This window comes from Eptesicus fuscus, chromosome 14 (genome assembly GCF_027574615.1).
Source record: "Eptesicus fuscus isolate TK198812 chromosome 14, DD_ASM_mEF_20220401, whole genome shotgun sequence".
In the NCBI taxonomy this organism is placed as follows: Eukaryota; Metazoa; Chordata; class Mammalia; order Chiroptera; family Vespertilionidae; genus Eptesicus; species Eptesicus fuscus.
Genome location: NC_072486.1, coordinates 47,307,224 through 47,327,830, shown reverse-complemented (window position 1 = coordinate 47,327,830; position 20,607 = coordinate 47,307,224). Strand labels below are relative to the sequence as shown.

The following is a 20,607-nucleotide window of genomic DNA, read 5'->3' as shown; positions in this document are numbered from 1 at the left end:
AATGATAGGACTTGGTAACTGATAAAGATGGATCGGATGAGGAATGATGTGAGAAAGTAGAGTTAGATAATGATTACTTTTGTCCAAAGTTAAATACAGCAGTGGCTAAGGGGAAAGTGGGAAACCTATTATAATTTAGGATAGAAACTTTAGTGTGTTTTTGGCTGGGGAAGGAACAGGATTGAGAAATAACTGAATTCAGCTATGGGTCAACAGTATAGACTGAGTGGTTCACTTTGGAAGCAGGAGGGGAATGTGGAGCATTAACTAATTTTTTACTGATGGTTCATCTCATAGTAAAGCCTCCAGCAGGAATGGTTTTTTTTTGTTTTGTTTTTTTCTGAGATGGAAGCAAAAAGAGTAAGGACAGCTGAAGACAGGTGTCAAGGAGCTGAGGTCTAGCTGCTTCTATTCTCTGTTAAGCAGAGGTAATGTCTTGTGAGGGGACAGAAGTGGGTGAGCAAGTCATGGATGAGGCTGCAATCCAGACAAAGGGATCGGATGGTCTGTGATGGAGAGGAGTGTAGTGTGACTGGAGCTGTGATCTGGTTCTGCACCTCTCCGAAGTCCACCTTTTGTGGGCACTGAGAACATTGCTCTCCCCCCACATACACTTGTCCCCACCCAGGTCAACACAGGAAATGTGCCAATGATTTTATTCTCTAGCTCCTTATTTTCTTACTAGAGGCCCGGTGCACGAAATTCGTGCACGGAGGGGGGTTGTCCCTCAGCCCAGCCTGTACCCTCTCCAATCTGGGATCCCTCTCACAATCCAGGACTGCTGGCTTCCAACTGCTTGCCTGCCTGCCTTCCTGATTGCCCCTAACCGCTTCTGCCTGCCAGCCTGATCACCCCCTAACTACTCTGCTGCCAGCCTGTTTGCCCCCAACTTCCTTCCTCTGCCAGCCTGGTCACCCCTAACTGCCCTCTCCTGCAGAGTTGATCACCTCCAACTGCCCTCCCTTGCAGGCTTGGTCCCTCCCAACTGCCCTCCCTTGCAGGCTGGGTGCCTCCCAACTGCCCTCTCCTGTTGGCCATCTTGTGGTGGCCATCTTGTGTCTACATGGGGGCAGGATCCTTGACCACATAGGGGCAGCTATATTGTGTGTTGCAGTGATGATCAATCTGCATATTACTCTTTTATTAGATAGGATAGAGGCCTGGTACAGGGGTGGGGGCCAGCTGGTTTGCCCTGAAGGGCGTCCCGGATCAGGTGGGGGTTCCCTTGGGATGTGGGGCGGCCTGAGCGAGGGGCCTGTGGTGGTTTGCAGGCCGGCCATGCCCCCTGGCAACTCAAGCAGAGGCCCTGGTATCTGGAATTTATTTTCCTTCTACAATTGAAACTTTGTAGCCTGGAGCGGAGCCAAGCCTGGGGCTCCCTCCAAGGCCGGTAGCCATTTGTGTTGGGGTTATAATTGAAACTTTGTTGCCTTAAGCAGGTGGGCCCGGCCAGGGTGTGCGGAAAGCTTTGCTTCCCCTGTTGCTGGCGGCAACCCTGGCCTGCTCTCTCAAGCTCCATTCTGCCGCCATTTGTTTGAATTTGTTTACCTTCTATAATTGAAACTTTGTAGCTTGAGTGGAGGCTTAGGCCTGGCCAGGGCAGGCGGAAAGCTTGGCTTCCTCTGTTACCTAGGAAACCTTGCTCTCTGTGGCTGTAGCCATCTTGGTTTGGGTTAATTTGCATACTCGCTCTGATTGGATGGTGGGCGTGGCTTGTGGGTGTGTCGGAGGTATGGTCAATTTGCATATTTGTCTATTATTAGATAGGATTCTATGCAAAGCCCAACACAAAGAGTCCAGGTTACTCTCAGGAGTAGACAAGGTTACTGGTTCCCTTGTGTACATCCTGTTTCCACTTTCTGTCAGCCACACACTAACCATCTTTTGGGTGATCCGCTCTGCAGAGGAATCCATTAGCTCAATATATACTTGTGGGTTTTACCAGTTGTATCCAGGGTGCAGGGAGCTCAGGTCTCAGTTCTGAGGGTCTCTTCCAAAAGTCCTCAAAAGGAGACAATAAAGGAAAGAAAAAGAAACTAGAACTTGCAGGACAACGAAGGTAGAAAGTTTAAACCAAAATACTATCAGTATTAATATTAAGTATCCTACCTAATAATAGACAAATATGCAAATTGACCGTACCTTCGCTATGCCCACGATTGGCCAGGAGGCGCGGGGGGCGGGACTCGGGGTGGCCGATTGGGCCGGCAGGACGCTGAGCTCACATCGCCAGCGGCGGCTCGAGCTCAGCATCTGCGCCATGGCTGTGCTGCGGCACAGAAGGGGCCTTTGGGGCAGCGAGCTCACATCCCACCGCGGACCATCAAAAGCGGGGGAGCTGGGTGCCTGTCCGCTCAGGCACCAGGCCTTTCAGAAGCCTTCGCCACACCGGAGGCTTCTGAAAGGCCTGGTGCCTGAGCGGACAGGCACCCAGCTTCCACGCTTTTGCTTTTGATCGCTGGTGCACCAGGTCTTTCAGAAGCCTCCACCGCACCGGAGGCTTGGTGCACCAGTTGTACCAAGGCCTGGTGCACCAGCGGACAGGCACCCAGCTGCCCCGTGATCGAAAGCAAAAGCGGGGGAGCTGGGTGCCTGTCTTCTCCGGCACCAGGCCTTTCACAAGTCTCCGCCGTGCTAGAGGCTTCTGAAAGGCCTGGTGCACCAGCGATCAAAAGCAAAAGCATGGGAGCTGGGTGCCTGTCCGCTCAGGCACCAGGCCTTTCAGAAGCTTCCGCTGAGCTGGAGGCTTCTGAAAGGCCTGGTGCACCAGCGGACAGGCACCCAGCTCCCCTGCTTAGGCTCCCAGCTCCCACTCTTTTGCTTTCGATCGCAGGGGAGCTGGGTGCCTTTATACTCAGGCACAAGGCCTTTCAGAAGCCTTCACCATGCCGGAGGCTTCTGAAAGGCCTGGTGCGCCAGCGGACAGATACCCAGCTCCCCTGCGATTGAAAGTGAAAGCGTGTAGGGGACCCTACCTGTGCATGATTCAATCATGCACTGGGCCTCTAATAAATGTATAAAATGCCACAGTAAAAAGACAAAGAATGTCATGGATTAAAAAACATCAACTTAACTATATGTTGTTCACAGGAGACACATATAAAACATAAGGATAGAGATATTAAAAATAAAAGGACAGAAAAAAATACACTAATGACAACAATATATAGTGTGGCTATATTATTACCAGAGAAAATAGTTTTGAGATGAAAAAGGATTTTAAGAAAGTCATTTTATAGTGATAAAAAGTACAATTCACCACGAAGGTATAGCAATTCTAAATTTGATGCACTCAAAACTTATTAAATATAAATTAACAGGATTAAAAAAGAGAAGTGGGTATACCCACAATCATGTGAGATATTTCAAAATCCCTCTCCTGTGAACTGATAGAACAAGCATACATAATATCAGAAGAATACAGAATATTTTAACAAATTTGACCTAATTAATGTGTAAAGACCCTTACACTCAGCAATTTCAGGACTTGCCTTTTTTTCCTAAGTACACATGGTACACTGACAGAATTGACTGCATACTGAACATAAAGCAAGTCTTAACAAATTCCAAAGTGTTTAAATCACAAAGACTATGTTTTCTGACTAAAGTAAAATTAAGCTAGAAATCAATAACATTTAAAAAATTACAAAATCCAACAAATAACTAGAAAAACCCCATATGTGTGGAAAATAAAAATTACACTTCTAAATAATGGATGGGGCAAAGCAGTAATTACAATTGAAATAGGAATTATAAAATATTTTTATTTAAATCGTGATGAAAACACTAGATATTGAAACTTTTCAGTTGCAACTATAGCAGTACTCAGAGGGCAATTTATAGCCTTACTGTATCTACAATATTATGAAGAGAAAAGGCAAAAATTAACTACCTAAGCATCTATCCACAAAAGGCATGAAGGGGACAGTAAAATAAACCCAAAGAAATAAGGAAGCAAATAATAAAGATTAATTAATGAAAGCATAAATTGATGAAATAGAAAACAAATATATTAGACTAGAGGCCTGTTACATGATATTCGTGCAAGAATAGGCCTTCCTTCCCCTGGCTTTGCTCCCAGCTGCCCAGGAGCCTGCAAGTCCTCGCTCCCAGCGGAGCACCACTCCTGTAGCTCCCTCTGCTGCCCCCCCTCCCTCATAGCAGGTGTCCCGCCCCTCCCAGTCATTCCACGCCTGCATATGCAAATTAACCTGCCATCTTTGTCTTGTTAATTTGCATACCCACTCCTGATTGGCTGTGGTCGTAGCAGCGGTACAGTCAATTTACATGTTTGTCTATTATTAGATAAGATAGGGTCAATAAAGCAAAAATTGTTCTTTGAAACAAATAATGAAAATAACCCAGACAAGACTGACAAAGAGAAAAGAAAAAATACTAATAACCAATATAAGGAATTGAAAAGGACACATTATTACAATTTCCAAAGCTATTAAAAAGATCATAAGACAATGTTATGAGTGACTTTGTGCCAATTTAATATAATATTGAGATGGCATGGAAAATTTCCTGGAAAAATATAACTTACTTAAATAGAGAGGAATTCGTTGTCTGCTAGATGGGTCCTGGTTCTCTCTTCCTCCTCTAGTTGTTTTAGCAGGACTAAACTGGTTCAAGGGGAAAATACAAGATAACAGCTGATACTGGTCCTAGTATGACAATTTCCTATGCAATTAATGGCAAAGCTCCATACTCTCCTGTCTTCTAGCGAGGTCATTTCCTTTACCAAAAAGCTTCCACTGTTAGGTAGTTCCTCCAAACTTCCCTGTAAATATATGCTGTGGTACAGAGGAAGAATGTCTCTGGAATACTCAGGAGGGCGTATCCAATTGTCTCCAGCCCAAGAACATGATTTCTTGGGATAGAGAAAATTTGGGAATTATAGACATCCTAATGTATTGCTTATAATTTCTCTCTAATAAATCTGACTTTACACTTACACTAATAGTATTTGTCACCATCCTCTGGCTTAGTCTTATCAAAATTGGTACAAGAAGAAATCAAAATCATGAATTATCCTTTAACAACTGAAGAAATTGAATTCATAATGAAAAATTTTATCATTAAAAAGAAACACCATTCCAGACACAGATTGTTTCAACATATGTTATACCAAACACTTAAGAAATAATGTAAATTATTATTTTTATTTTATCTTACATGAACACTTCTGGAGAATAAAAAACAAGTGGTACCTTTCCCAACTCATGAGATTAGTTAAATTTGATATAAAAAATAACAAAGACAGTAAAAGAAAACAATAGTCCAATCTCACTTATTAACATAGATTTTTTAAAAAATGTATTTTTATTTATTTCAGAGAGGAAGGGAGAGGGAGAGAGAGATAGAAACATCAATGATGAGAGAGAATCATTGATCAGCTCCTACCTGCACACCCCTTACTGGGGATGGAGCTTGCAACCTGGGCATGTGCCCTGACAAGGAATCAAACCGTGGTCTCCTGGTTCATAGGTCAACCCTCAATCACTGAGCCACACCAGCCAGGCTTAACATAGATTTTTAAACCATAAACAAAAGTATTAGTAAATCAAATAACTATATTAACACATGACTGTTAACACTTTTAGGGATTGCTAAATCTATTCAACCACATTGTATTTCTTGGAGTGGATCATTCTCTATCTATATTAACTGAAGAAGTGGAAGTGTAGTTCAGTAGAAAGTACCCGGAATGGAATGTCAGCCTCATTAAATGGGTTTGGACAGACACCTCCATCAGGTGGAGTTTCTGTTTTTCAGGTACCCACCATGATGGCACAGGCGTTTGACTTGAAGGCCATTCTAACAGCCAATGTCAATGCTTCCCCAGGTTGCTGCTCACACCCAGGGACTGGAGCCCAGGATACAGGCTGTAGGCCTTCTGAGGAGACAGCCTGTCTCCTGTTGTACAGCAGGTTGATGAGTTTTCACTGAAGCAGGTCTGGAAGCTCCCAAGAGAGGTTCATCCTACAGTGGCAGCTCATAAGTTTAGAGGTAATCTGGGTGTGGCTATAGAGAATAAAGGTATTAATTAAGTCATACTATAGCAGAAGGGGGTATAGCTCAGGGGTAGAGCATTTGACTGCAGATCAAGAGGTCCCCAGTTCGAATCTGGGTGCCCCCTATTTAGTCCTAATTTTGATCTTTGAAATAATTCTGTATTTCAATTTCATCTTCCTTACAAGACATCAATGTAAAGAAACCAGCAGATGGTGAAATTTTAACGTGATAGTTGGTGGTTCTGAACTCCAAATATAAATTAGAAACACCAGAGAGTTCATAAAAGTGCCATTTCCCAGGCCCCACCCCAGACCAATTAAATCCGAATGTCTGGGTTGGAGCCCAGGGATGGTAAATGCTCCCCAGGGCTCCTGGTCTACAGCTAAGTTGAGAACCAGCATTAGAGCTTCCTGGAAGCCTTCTCAGACCCACGTTACCTCTTCCCACTCTGTCTGCCCAGCATCTTGTGTTCTGGATCTCTTCTCATTCATCCTATGTGCACAGCATTTGTTACTTGACCTTAACAGCATCTTCCACAAACAGTTGCCATTTCAACATGTCTAAGTTTTCTTAATTTTCCCCTTCTCAGTCCAGGCATTCTCCCTGGGACAGACAGGAAATGGTCCATTTCCCAGCCAAACCGCCAGGATCTGTAGCTCAGGGAGAAAGCCCTTGTGGGGCTGAGAGAATTTGCAGAAGATAAAATATCAACCTGTGTAACTTTAGGCTGTGTAACTACTAAAGACAACGTTATGTCTTATTCGAGCTTTATAAGCAAACTTCTGCAGAAGGAACGAGTGAATTTTATCAACCATCTCAAAACTGAAGAAATTGCCAACTTTTTATGGTGTGGGGAACAAACAGCTGAGTATGTGGTAGACAACCTCAGAATCAGCTGTGGGTTCAGAGAGAGAGCATGTAATTCAGAAGTACAGTTCATAGCATCCCTTATACTAATCTTTTATGACCTCTCTCACAACTACCTAAGGTACATTGCACGATCCTTCAGGTTTATAGAAAAAACACACGCAGGTTTATATTTTAGACTAGAGGCCCGGTGCACGAAATTCATGCACAGGTAGGGTCCCTAGGCCTGGCCAGTGTTTGGGGCCGATTGGGGCCTTCCAGCTGCCGCCCAGGGCCTTCCTTCGTTCCACAGCGTTCCCTGGTGGTCAGCGCACATCATAGTGAGCAATCGAACTTCCAGTCTCCCGGTCGAACTCCTGAGGAGACAATTTGCATATTTGGCATTTATATATATAGATGGGCTAAAAACAGGTTCTTATAATAAAACTATTTGACAGCAAGAAAGTCTTACATTTTTTATATTGAATGTCAGGAAAGCACAGCAGAGAAATAGCTGTTTAAGACAGAGCACAGGCAAGTCTAGTCTTCCTAGAGGTACATGCCTGACAAATCTGCAAATAAATATTTGTCTACCCCCCTGGCTTGTAAATATTCTGTATCCTCTGAGTTCTTTTATAAGCATATGGCAAAGTGCCTGAAAAAAAACAAACTTATTTTATCTTCAGGGATATGCTTCAGTTTCCCTTTCATTAAAGCTGATTTCTTTTGTTAACAAGACTTGAATTTTTAAAAATTTATTTTTATTGTTGAAAGTATTATAGATGTCTCCTCCCCACCTTTAATGCCGTCTACTCCTCACCTCCCTCCCCTCACCTATCACACTATTGTCTGTGTCCCTGGATTATGCATATCTATATATATATAAAAGCCTAAGCGACCTAACGACCGAACAACTGGTCACTATGATGGGCAGATGCTTAACACAGGAGCTGCCCCCTGGTGGTCAGTGTGCTCCCACAGCCAACCTCCTGCAGCCAGCCAACCTCCCGCGGTCCTTCCCCCTGGCTGGCCGGCCCATTGGCCCTGATGGGCCCGATCGGGTTGGCTGGCCAATCTCCTGAGGTCACTCCCCCAGGCTGGCCAACCCCCCGCAGCCCCTCCCTCCCCATAGCTGGCTGGCCCCAATGGCCCAGATCAGAACCTCCCACTGCCCCTCCCCCCACCGGCCAACCTCCTGCAGCCCCTCCCCCTGCCAACCTCCCATAGCCCCAATTGGCCCCGATTGCTGGCCAGGCCAAGAAACCCCAACTGTGCATGAATTCATGCACCGGGCCTCTAGTATGCATATAAGTTCTTTGGTTAATTTCTCCCCACCCACCCCTCCCCTCTTCCCTCTGAGATTCATCAGTCTGTTCTATGTTTCCATGTCTATGGATCCACTCTGTTCATCAGTTTATTTTGTTCATTAGATTCCACATACATGTGAGATCATGTGATACTTATCTTTCTCTGACTGGCTTATTTCGCTTAGCATAATACTCTCCAGGTCCCTCCATGCTGTCTCAAAGGGTAAGAGATCCTTCTTTTATACAGCTGCATAGCATTCCATTGTGTAAATGTATCATAGTTTTTTTATCCATTCATCTACTGAAGGGCACTTGGGCTGTACTTTTTTCCTCTAAGAGGTTGCTTTTGTAATTCCAGTTTCATAAACACTTGGAACTTTGGATTAGAACCTGGTGGCTTGCCCCTTTCCTATCCTGTCTCCCCTTCCCCAATTGACACCTTCTAATATTGAAAAGGAGGGCAAGGAACCCCTGGGATTGGATAAAAAGTAAAATGATGGACACATACTTAGGTGGGTGCAGGAACAATTAACATGATAATGAAGGAATTTGTGGTATCTGTCCTGGCGCCCAGCACATTTGGTTTTGCCCCAGGGGCTCCAGAAAAAGGGAAGTTACAAGTTACTGAGACACTTCAAGGGTATGTTATCATAGATGCAAAAAAGACAGATAGGCTCAGTTAAGATAAAGGTTGACCTTGTCAGTGAAGATACCAGCCTAGGACGTAACAGCCCACCAAAACTGCTTTTAGTTAAAGTTTAATTTCAGACATCCTTTGTGGTTACTTTAGGTCTCTGAGTTTGCAAGACTGCCATGCAGGCCTCCCCTGAGCTTTTCAGGTCAGCATGTGGCCCCTTTCGTCCACAGCAGCCAGCCAGCCATGACCAAGGACATCAGTGTAAAAGCTGTATCCATGGAAGGCCTCTGGATGAACCCAACTAGGCTGCCCATCACAGCATCTGCTCAGCCTTGGTCAATCCCCTGATTCAGATAGATGGGAGTGGAGCCACAGAGACTCTATTGTTAACAAGCTCATTGGAGGATTGCAATGGAGAGTCAGAATTGGGAACCACCAATTAGTGTGGTGCCCCATGCTATAGGCTTGAAAAGAGGCCATAATTAGAGACATGCCTAAGCACACACACCTGATTAAGGATAGGGTTGGGCCAGATCCCACAGGACTGCTCTTGGGCTCTTTCCACTAACTTCCCTCCTGTCACACCCCCGCCAGCAGGCATGACCTGGCCCTTTGCCTTAGGCTGCCTCCCATTCCCACAGCTACACCCTCACTCGGCCAGAGGAGATAGACCTTCCCAGGAAATGACCACAAAGGCTTCCACTCCACATGTGCTACTAAAATGAGTTTTTTGGGTAAAATAGGAATTTTTTTGGGGGGGGGGTGGGGGTGGGAAATAGGCAAGTTTAGGAAATTTTAAAAATGAAGGGGTCCATGGAAAAAACACAGGGCTACAGAGTTGCAAAAGGGTACATTTCCATAAGACAAGGGAGCAGGGAGTAGCAAAAGGTACACATTTACAGAATAAAGGGAAGGAGAAAGAAAGTCCAGAGGGAACAGGGAAACAATAAGGAAGGAGGGGAGGAGGGCCTCATGTGTCCCATGTGAGCTCAGGAGTTACTATAGTAACCCAATCAGAAGGGGATAGTGACCAATCAGAGGGGATATCAAGGCACACAGATCTGCAGCCTGTGGAAAACCATGGGAAAAGGGACTCGAGGGGACTCTTTCCCTCTCCCCACATGGGAGTCTATACTTGTTCTTCAATAAATTTCCACCTTTACTATACCATCTTCCATCCCTGGTTTCATTCTTCAACTACGACGGACAAAGAGCTGGGGAAGAGCCATCCTGCCCAGGGAACACCGTGGGTTCCAGTCCAAAAACCCTGTATCACTATTAAATGAGATAAGTTCACTGGGCATGGGAATCTGAACCACAGGCCTTCTCACCTGCAGTCAGAAGTTCTTCCCCTGAGCCACAAGTCCCTTTCCAACTGTTTCCTAATCGACACCATTTCACAACTGTGGCCTCCCCTGGGAGGGATTTCCCAAGTAACCCAGCGGGTCAGCCCCATGTCCTGGCTAACTCACCCTCTCCTGGCCATAAGCTTCCTACCCTTCCCCACTGACCTCTCATCTGAGTGTCCAGTCTCCTCTGCCCTGCCCAGCACATTCCCCTCCTCTGTCTCTAGCTGATGCACCAGGGGTGGGAAACATCCGGTCCCAGGCCATATAAGACCTGAGAAATCATTTGGACTGGCCCTGCCAAGGCATTAGAGGTGAGTTAATTAAATGTTTTTCTTTTTTTTTTTTTAATATATTTTTATTGATTTCAAAGAGGAAGGGAGAGGGAGAAAGAAACATCAGTGATGAGAGAGAATCATTGATCGGCTGCCTCCTGCAGGCCCCCCACAGGGGATCGAGCCAGCAATCTGGGCATGTGCCCTGACCAGGAATTGAACCAGTGACCTCTTGGTTCCTGGGTCGACGCTCAACCACTGAGCTACACCCGGCTGGGCTTTTTTTTTTTTTTTTAAATATATTTTTATTAATTAAATGTTTGGCTAAATATAGCAGTTGGCTAATCTTTAAGTTGATAATTTTGTATGGCCCAAGAATGATGTTATAAATATCCAAATGGCCCTTGGCAGAAAAAAGGTTCCCCACCCCTGCACTAGGGTGAAAGACACCTCATTGGGACAGCCCTCACCCCACTGCTTCTTTCCCATTTGTTCTAAAATCTCCCCACCTCACAATCACAGCCACTCAGTGGGCATGGAGGACCAGGGCAAAGACCTGTTAGGAATGGGATTCAATTATTCTTATTACACAGATAAGTTCAGTGAGGTAAAAAGGAGGATGAAAGAAAATATTGCTTTAAAAAAATCTCACATCAGTGTCTTGCCTGTTGTTGAGTGCATTACAGATTTTCAACAAATACTTGTTGACTGAAAATATATAGGAAAATTTAAAAATACAAATAAGCACCAGGAAGAAAATAAAAATTAATCTCACCAGTAAATCACTGCTGTTAACAGTTTGGTTGTTATTTTTCCAAACTTAAAAATATACAGCCTGGGATCTAACTTCTTGCTGCTATGGGTGTCCAGCTACTAGGTAATCAAAATACAGTCAAACCTTGTTTCTTGAACGTCTTCCATCTCGAACAATTCGGTTCTCGATCAAGTTGTTCACAGAGGAAAATTTCTTGGTTGTCGGCCAAAACTTCAGTTTTTGACCTAACTAACAACCCTTTCATGCTGATACTTCAGCCTCAGCGTGACAAAAAGCATCTTGCAGGCTACAAACAAGAGAGAATGCTTTTGTTGATGATGACTAGAACAATTTTAAAACATAAAGACGCCATTAAGAATGCTAATGTTGCTAAGGAGTTCAAGTGCTCACAAAACAGCAATCACAGGCAATTGAATAAGTAGGAAAACTGTTGTTGAATGGATACAGGAAAAGCAGTTAGCCTGTGATAGCATTTCGGAGGCCGTGAAAGGGGATGGTTCGATAAATTTAAGAAAAGTGTTTGTTTATAGATTAAACAGTACAGTAGATAAGTACTGTATACAAGAAAGGTTGAAACAGGGAATCATTTGGGGGGCTGGAACAGATTAATTCAATTTACATTATTTCTAATAGGAAAAATGATTCAATTTTCAAACAGCCTTCCGGAACGAATTAAGTTCGAGAAACGAGGTTCCACTGTACATAAATGTGTAATTTGCCTTTTTGTTGTTAATCCTCACCGGAGAATATTTTTCCATTGATTTTTTTCGGAGAGTGGAAGGGAGGGGGAGAGACAGAGAGAGAAACATCGACGTGGAGAGAGACTTCGATTGGTTGCCTCCCACGCGCACGCCCGGCTGGGGATCTAGCCTGAGGTATGTGCCCTTGACTAGAATGGAACCCGGGACTCTTCGGTCTGAGAGCCAACATTCTATCCACTGAGCCAAACCAGCTAGGGCTGTATTTGCTTTATTTATATGGATGTGCAAAGATGTATGTACATGGTTGGTCATTGCAAAGTGATGTGTGAAACTGGAACAATAATCTGCAGTGCATTCTATGTAGGCGCTAAGAACTCCATAGGGACAGACACCTGGAATCAACACTCTGGATCTGCAGTCACTTCCGTCTAGCATGAGGTGGTCAAGGGAAACCTTTAGCCTCTTCCTAAGAACCTTCTGTCTTCAATTCAAATTAGAAAACACATATCCATGACAGCATCTTTCAACATTTCCAGTCTACAAAGACATAGATAGGACTGAAATGGTTTTCAAAGATGCTCAAGCTTCAGTAAATAATGTATTTCTAAAGGTTGTGTTAGGGCAGAGATAGAATATTGGGGATCAGCTATAATTATAAGAAATATTAACATGCTCTGTTAACCATGATTGTTTTGTTCTGATTAAAGAAGGCACATTCTAACCTGGTTGGGAGTTGCACGTGAGACCTGGGAGCTCACCTGGAAATGCGGCCCATCACCTACATCCGGGAGCTGCCTATTATCATGGAAAGCTTAACAACCTTGTTGCAGAAACCTAAGGCGTCAGCCGTTTGTATACCCCTGGCTTTTGCAAACCTCCAGCCTATATTACCTGTAAACTGCTCATTTTGCATACACATTCTTATCCCTTTGGCCTACTTCCCCAAGTAATCTTTGTCCTTCTACCCAATATAAGCAGCTGGCTTTTGCTGGGGTGCAAGGCAGATTTTTGTGGATGACCTGCTGCTCTCCCTTACTGCTGACGTTATTGGAATAAACGCTCATATGATTCAACCCTGTCTCTGCTTAATTGGCTCAAGTAGTGACAGGCAGCCCAGACCCCTTGGTTTTCCAGTTACAGTTGTATTGATGGTGTTGTCTTCTAACCATTGTGTTGGTTGATGATATGGAGTGGGGATGTGTGTGTGTGTGTGGTGGGGGGGGGGGGCGCATGTCACACATAATAAGTACATTACATCCCTCCAATCTCTGTTTTTAGATTTAGTCTTCAAGATTTTGTGGCATTTCAATTTTATCTACTCTTGAACAAGTTTGATTTCTGTTTTTTAATCAACAAGTTAAGCAAACAATCAAATTAATCCCCAGATATTCCAGGTAGGACAGTGTTATGTCGCTGAAGGAGGAACACACGAGGCCAGAAAGGTGAGAAATTACGAATTTATTCGATCATCCGCATACCAGGTGGCTGAGACTGGATGACCCCAGCAACCAGTGACGGGAGTCAGCTGCTTTTAAAGGACTTTTGTCGGGCTTTTTTTCTGGGCGGAGACTTCTTTGTTCATACCCGGAGGGAAGATAATGGAATGTGGTCACCGAAAATGAACTATGGTCTCAGCAAAGAGAATGTCCGCAGTGAAATGACCTGAAAAGCCAGTTCCCAGGGGAGGAGTATCGATTCAATTATTATTTGATCAGACCTAGCAGACAGTGGGTCCAGAATTCAGCCAAGTTTAACACTGTATCTTTCTTTCCCTGGTCAAGAATTCATTTCCACACACAATCCCCTGTTGTAAATCAGCAGTCTTGCAGATTACTTTTGTGTATGATCCTTCCTTGCAAGGTGTGACTTTGTAATTGGCTCCCCAGGGCATGGTGGGATTTCCTGAAGTTTACAGATCAAAATAAAAAGAGGGGTGTGGTGAGGGGAGGAGGGGCCTCATTAGTGGACAAAAGGAGGTTCCAAAGATTTTGTGCTTAGGTATAGTTTGGGTTCTACAAATCCTGTGAATGCCTATGACAAGTCTTGGGGGACTCACTCTTTCTGCATCAGAGCCCTAAATTTTCTCACAGGGGAAGGTGTGAATTAAATTGACTTTCTAATTCAACAGTCTTGCAGAATCAAACAGTGCCCTTGGTTGTCTGCTAAGTCATATGGCTGCTGGAGGCTTTAGTTCTTCTCATTGAGCTGTGCATGGTGTCCCTGGGCTCTCTGCTGCCTTAGGCACCAGTCAGCACTACTGTCTGCTCCTGAGAAAGGATATAGAAATTTGTGCCAATTCCATAACACTTCCAATGCAGTGACAACAAGCAAATGGGTATCTGGAAGCCCTGCCTCGTGGGCACTGCACTGCTGATGACCATCAGCAATAATTTACTTAGCTGTTGTGTCAGATGCCCAGACCTAAAGAACTAGTCAGATTTCCTCTAACTCTAGCCTTTAACTAGTCTGGATAATCAATACCATCAATACCATTTTCATGCATATCCTGTTGCCTGAAACCCACTTCTAATCCCAATTTATGTACCAGTTAGGAAATTTGGGTGCAAAAACAGGAACTAACTTTGGCTACCTGAAACAGGTAAGGCAAACCTATTCCTGAAGAGAGGGCTGGAGAAAGAAGCTTAGAAATGGGGCCGGGCCCAAGGGGAACCAAGCAACCGGAGTTCAGCCAAGGTCACACAGAGCCCCAGTCCGTGAGGAAGTGTCTTCCACTGGAGCCAGTGCCAGAAGAGAGTCTAAATTCCTGCTTCTGGGTTTCTCTCTCTTGATGTACAAACTCGGAGTGGCTAAGCTTAGGGCATGTGTCCAAGCCCTCACTGCCAAACAATGGGAGATGAACTATCTGGTATTTTGGTTTATGTAGTAAGAGATGGGGGTATGCCTTTTAATAAATTGTGTTCATGTAATTGCAGATTGCCAAAACATATCAATAAGGTTCAGGCAGTCCAAAAAGAAAAAGAAAACACAAATGTCCCCCACAGTCTACTTGAACAGGGCTGCAAGGGAGCAAAGTAGCCTTCTTATACCAGTAGATCTGAACTGTGCACAGGTTCATGATCAAGGAACTCAGCATGGGAGAGGAAGCTCGAGTCCCAACACTCAGATCCTGGACCTCAACCTGGGATGGTGTGACCTGCTTTCCCAAGTAAGAAAAATGAGTCTAGTCTAATGAGCACTTTTTGCCTCCTGAACAAAATCCACAACTTCAATACTAAGAAGTGTTTCTTGTTTGGTATGCTACTTGACAGATGGTGCCACAGTAAATGATCTCTACCACCCTGCTCTATTTTTCCTCAGGTCCCACCTCTACACCCTGGCAGTCATCTATGCCTATTGACTTACTGAGGGAAACGATGGTAAATTAGATCTCTAGGGGACAGAGTAAACAATCAGTAGATTGATTTATAGTGTTTGCCAATTTCCATGGTGTAAATACTCTCACGACAGATGATTTCAAACTAGCATTGGTTAACAGAGCTGGAAGTGCCTTTAGAATCATTCTGAATTGTGGTGCCCATAAATGTTGGCTGTCACTCACAACCTTTGGAAGTTAGGAAGGATTAAAAGAAGGCTGGGCCTATCAGACATTATATCAAGATCCCTGGGGAATCTGAACATTTAACAACTTCTCAAATAATTTGAATATGCAAAATCAGGTTTGAGGAACACAACCTGGTCTCATCTCCATAGATCAGGCTGACTGATCTTGCTGCTAAATGACCCTCTTTTGACCAAGAACTCACCTCTCTTTGTCCAGAGACTCCTCCTTGGGGCACGCCAAAGCCTTTTCTCCCTACTATCTTTCAGCTTCTTCAAATTCCTGGCTAAAGGCACCAGCTCATTAAACCATGGCTTGTAGCTGGCATGAAAGCTCCCTCCTTCCCAGTTGCATCTACTCTAATCCTCTTTAGGACCCTGTCTCCCCCCCACAGCCTCCTCCTGGGCTCCACTAGATGGAGTTAGGCTTCCCCTCACACCTGTCTGCTCTTCCTCCCTCTGCTCATGGCCTGGCCCTTGGGTTTCTTAGGATTCTCCAGGAGTTAGGCTGATAGTAGGGAGGCTGGCAGCTCAGATGGTGGTAGTGGTTAAACAGGGCAAGGTGCAAGTTGTAGTTTTTTCCTGGGATATTCTGTTGTTCCCCAAAATACTGACCCTCTAAAACTTTTAACAGAGGCAGTAAATCACCAATGTGCCTTAAAATATGTGGGTATTTGGCTTTCCCCAGAGTTTCTAGGTAAATGGCTGAAAGACCCTTTGGGGAAATCAGGGGGGAAGATCCACAGCCAAGGTTGGACATTTTGGTAGGTCCTTTTCTGAAGCTTACTTAGACTTCCCTTTCAAGGGATGGGGGGGTCTCTGAACTGATTCAGATCTGGGAACTGGATGAGGTTAGGAATCTCTATTGTGCTATTGTGTTAGCTCAGATCTGCAAATCAGCTACGACAGGGGTGGGCTTGCCATTCTCAGTCCCAAGGACCTCATGGACAATCAACCACAGCGAAGATCTATGTGGCACTGAGCACATAAAGTAATCTCCAGACTTGCAATTTGAACTCTGACATCCTGGAATTTTCCTGTCCTCAATGAAATCAGGGAATCCTTTATGCTATAATTAGAGGCCCAGTGCACAAAATTCGTGCAAGGGGGGGTGGGGGGGTGTCCCTCAGCCCAGCCTGCACCCTCTCCAATCTGGGACCTCTCGAGGATGTTTGACATCCCTCTCACAATCCAGGACTGCTGGCTCCCAACCACTTGCCTGCCTGCCTTCCTGATTGCCCCTAACCGCTTCTGCCTGCCAGCCTGATCACCCCCTAACCACTCTGCTGCCAGCCTGATTGATGTCTAACTGCTCCCCTGCCAGCCTGTTTGCCCCCAACTTCCCTCCTCTGCCAGCCTGTTCACCCCTTAACTGCCCTCCCCTGCAGGCTTGATCACCCCCAACTTCCCTCCCTTGCAGGCCTGGTCCCTCCCACCTGCCCTCCCCTGCTGGCCTGATCACCCACAACTGCCCTCCCTTGCAGGCCTGGTCCCTCCCAACTGCCCTCCCCTGCTGGCCATCTTGTGGTGGCCATCTTGTATCCACATGGGGGCAGGATCTTTGACCACATGGGGGCAGCCATTTTGTGTGTTGGAGTGATGTTAAATCTGCATATTACTCTTTTATTAGATAGGATAGAGGCCTGGTGCATGGGTACGGGCCAGCTGGTTTGCCCTGAAGGGTGTCCCAGATCAGAGTGGGGGCTCCCTTGGGGTGTGGGGCAGCCTGGGCGAGGGGTCTGTGGTGGTTTGCAGGCCGGCCACACCCCCTGGCTACCCAAGTGGAGGCCCTGGTATCTGGAATTTATTTATCTTCTACAATTGAAACTTTGTAGCCTGGAGCAGAGCCAAGCCTTCTGCTTGCTCAGTGGCGGCAGCCATTTCTGTTGAAATTTATTTATCTTCTATAATTGAAACTTTGTAGCCTTAAACAGAGGCCTGGCTGGCCAGGGTATGCGGAAAGCTTGGCTTCCTCTATCGCCAGGGAAACCCAAACCTCCCTCCTGCTCTCTCTGTGGCTGCAGCCAACTTAATTGGGTTAATTTGCATACTTGATCCTGATTGGCTGGTGGGTGTGACAGAGTGATGGTTAATTTGCATATTACTCTTTTATTAGATAAAAGAGTAATATGCAAATTACTCTTTTGCTAGCATGGCTTGGGCTAGCATTCCTGTCTATGGAAAACAGCTACTAAAATGCTTTTCAAAGATGTAGAAGCTCCACAAACTCATGCATTTTTTGAAACCTTAGTGAAGGGAGTCATTGTTGAGTGGATAGGCAAGTCACACTTGATAAATCCTCTCCAGCTAGGGCTGTGGATTCTCTCTACCACATAGTGTTAATAATTCCTTGGTATTGTTATGTAAAATGCATTTAGAATTGGCCAACTGTGAATCCTGGTTCAAGTCCACAACTGAGCAAACAGGTTTATCCCAGGTGCTGTAGATGTGGTATTTTAATTAGAATGTTAATTGGGTACACTCATAAAAATAAATTCAGACTTAAAATTATACTCCTCCTACTTCATAAAATACTTCAAAAATCCACATAAACATGTGTTCAAGATTTCCTTGATATAAATTAGCCAGTTTGAAATTATTTTGGTGTGTGAGTCTTCACCTCTCAGCAACTGGTACTCAGCTGAGATCTTTCTGTTGCTCTAGATGGAGAGACAGTGAGGAGTGGGGCAACTGATATCTTGCAATGGAAACTCCTCAATCTGAGCTATTCAGCTTTCAGACAGGAAGAAGAGGCTGGTGCAGGTTATTTTGAGTTTTGGTGTAAGGATAATTTGAGTTTCCCAAATGCTCTCATAAATCCACATTACAATTTGTGAAGTCCCACTCTTTCTTAATCACAACCTATTTCAGCAAGGAGACTGCTGAAAGCTGTAGGCTCCACTGACATTAGTTTGGCAGATCAACCTTTACTTTTAATTTCAGCTATTTCAGGTATTCTGTGACAGGAGATAAGAGATTATCTCAGTCCAGTCAGAGAAAGTCCTGGGTTCCTTGCCCATATAGAGTGACACTTGAGCTATTAATTAGTTGCTCTCTTTAAACTGCTTGGATCAGCCATCCAGCTCTGTAACCACTTCTAGGATTTCATGGGAACTCAACTGATCCCTAGAGAACTTTAGGCAGAAATTCACTCAAGTTTTTCTACTGTATGATATGGGCTCCTGGATTAGCATTCGTCAAGCTATGTAGATTTTCATTTTCTTCAGGTCCAATAAAGCCAGATTACTGAGAGAAAGAGAGAGAGAGAGAGAGAGAGAGAGCGAGAGAGAGAGAGAGAGAGAGAGAGAGAGAGAGAGAGATCTTCCTAACATTCAAGGGGAGGAATTACCTGGCATTTTAATTTTCCTCAGCCAGAGACAGGACTCGTCTTCCACCAAGACTGAGACAATTGTAAATTCCTGAATTGGAGTTCAGAGGGTTCAGATGCTGGGCAAAGAAAAAAGAATAATATGTTCATCACAAAACTAGCAGAACTGACTCAATCTTGGATAAACTGAATTTATCTAGGGAGAAACTGGGTTTGTCAGGGGAGGCTTTCTGATAAAGAACTGGCCTTCTTTTCTCCTTGCAGGCTGAATCAGTGTGGTGGGAAAGCTGAAAGGAGAACATTGTGTTCAGTGGGTAAAACATGGTTAGGGGGCACCCGGATTTGAACCGGGGACCTCTTGATCTGCAGTCAAATGCTCTACCACTGAGCTATACCCCCACCTGCTTGCCTAAGCCTAATAACTACTCTAAACCTATAAAGCCACACCCTGGCTGTCACCACCTTGAGATGTGTTCTTGCTAGTATTATGTCATCATATACTCTGCAAACTCGGGTTTTATCTTGGGAGTTTGACAAGATTTATACAGTAAAAGAACCACATTTAGGGCTCCAGCCTACTAACAGGCCTCCCACCACCTAAAGGGGAGGTTGAACCCCCAGAAGGTGCTGCGTGTGCAAACTCACCATGTGCACACAGCAGTGTGTGATGCTCACTGTCACCTCGTAATAGGCTGTCTGTCTGGAATCAATGTGCTTCCCAGCATCAGAGATGGCAGTCTGCTGCAATGCCTGACAGAATAGCTCTAAGTTTTTCTGTGAACATACAAATTCTGAGATACAGGTTTTAAGGTATTGGGCCTGTACCAAGTTTTGAAATCCAACATTTAAGCTCAAGGTGCTATCCACACAGAACTCACGGTGGTCATTACACTATTTCCTGGGCATTTGCTTTGGTTGATGTGGGTCATGAGTTTAATCTAGATCATTTAAGCAATTTAATAAATTGTGTACTTATCATTCTGTTCATTTTTCAGCTAACAACCCGAGAGAAGATTACAAATTCCACCACACTTTCAACACTGAAATTGCAAAACTCTTGAAAGTCTCCCCAGAGAAGTTGGTCATGATGCAGCCTGAGAAATTCCAGTCCAAATACGAGCTCAGGAGCAACGTAATGAACATCCAGGTGGGACATGGGACAATGTGTGCTTCTAACAAGCTCCCAATGATTCTGACTCACATACAGTTTTGGAGCTATTGGTTTAATTTGTGCTCTTACTTGTATAGATCTGGAAAAAAAAAAAGACAGAAATTAAAATCATCCCCAAACAAAATGTACCTGATTAATGACAAAGTCACAACTAGAATCTATGTTTATTTTCAAGAGCCTTTTTTGTGCTAAACACACTGGGACCCTCTTGATTTCTCCTCTTCTTCCCCCTTATTCAGCACTTGCGGAGTCCTTCTATATGCCAGATGGAAGTATGCAATACATGGAAAAGTGATGAAGGGACAATGAGAGAGATTTATGGTCACTGCAGCATAGACACAGGATAGAGTCAACATGTGGTCAGAACAAAAGGGAGTGCCAACAGGTGACACTTGAATCAGGGACTACTGGATATGCAGTTAAATACTCCACCCCTGTCCACAGATAGCTCCTTTCTGTTTACTTTCCTGATTAGTACCATTTCACCTGTGTTGTCCCACCCAAGGATCCAATGTGTATTATAATTTTTCTTCATTTCTAGTAAACTAGTGGGAACTGACTAACTGATCTAGCTTAAAGAGAGAGAAAGAGAAATCTAAAAAGCAACATGTGAAAAAAAATTGAATTCTACAATTGACAGCTGAT

General features: G+C 44.5%; 1 long non-coding RNA gene and 2 other non-coding genes across 3 annotated transcripts; 1 reads left to right on the top strand and 2 right to left on the bottom strand.

Annotated features, from left to right (window-relative positions):
• Positions 1–6,070: 6,070 nt before the first annotated feature.
• TRNAC-GCA (transfer RNA cysteine (anticodon GCA)) lies at positions 6,071–6,142 on the top strand. The gene has a single exon. It is a non-coding gene; the product is annotated as a tRNA-Cys (tRNA).
• A 5,299-nt stretch (positions 6,143–11,441) lies between these two features.
• Positions 11,442–19,565, bottom strand: LOC114227208 (uncharacterized). Its single transcript, XR_003613279.2, has 3 exons — positions 19,437–19,565; positions 18,813–18,910; positions 11,442–11,490 (listed from the first exon to the last, which is right to left on the bottom strand). It is a non-coding gene; the product is annotated as an uncharacterized LOC114227208 (long non-coding RNA).
• Positions 19,119–19,190, bottom strand: TRNAC-GCA (transfer RNA cysteine (anticodon GCA)). The gene has a single exon. It is a non-coding gene; the product is annotated as a tRNA-Cys (tRNA).
• Positions 19,566–20,607: the final 1,042 nt, after the last annotated feature.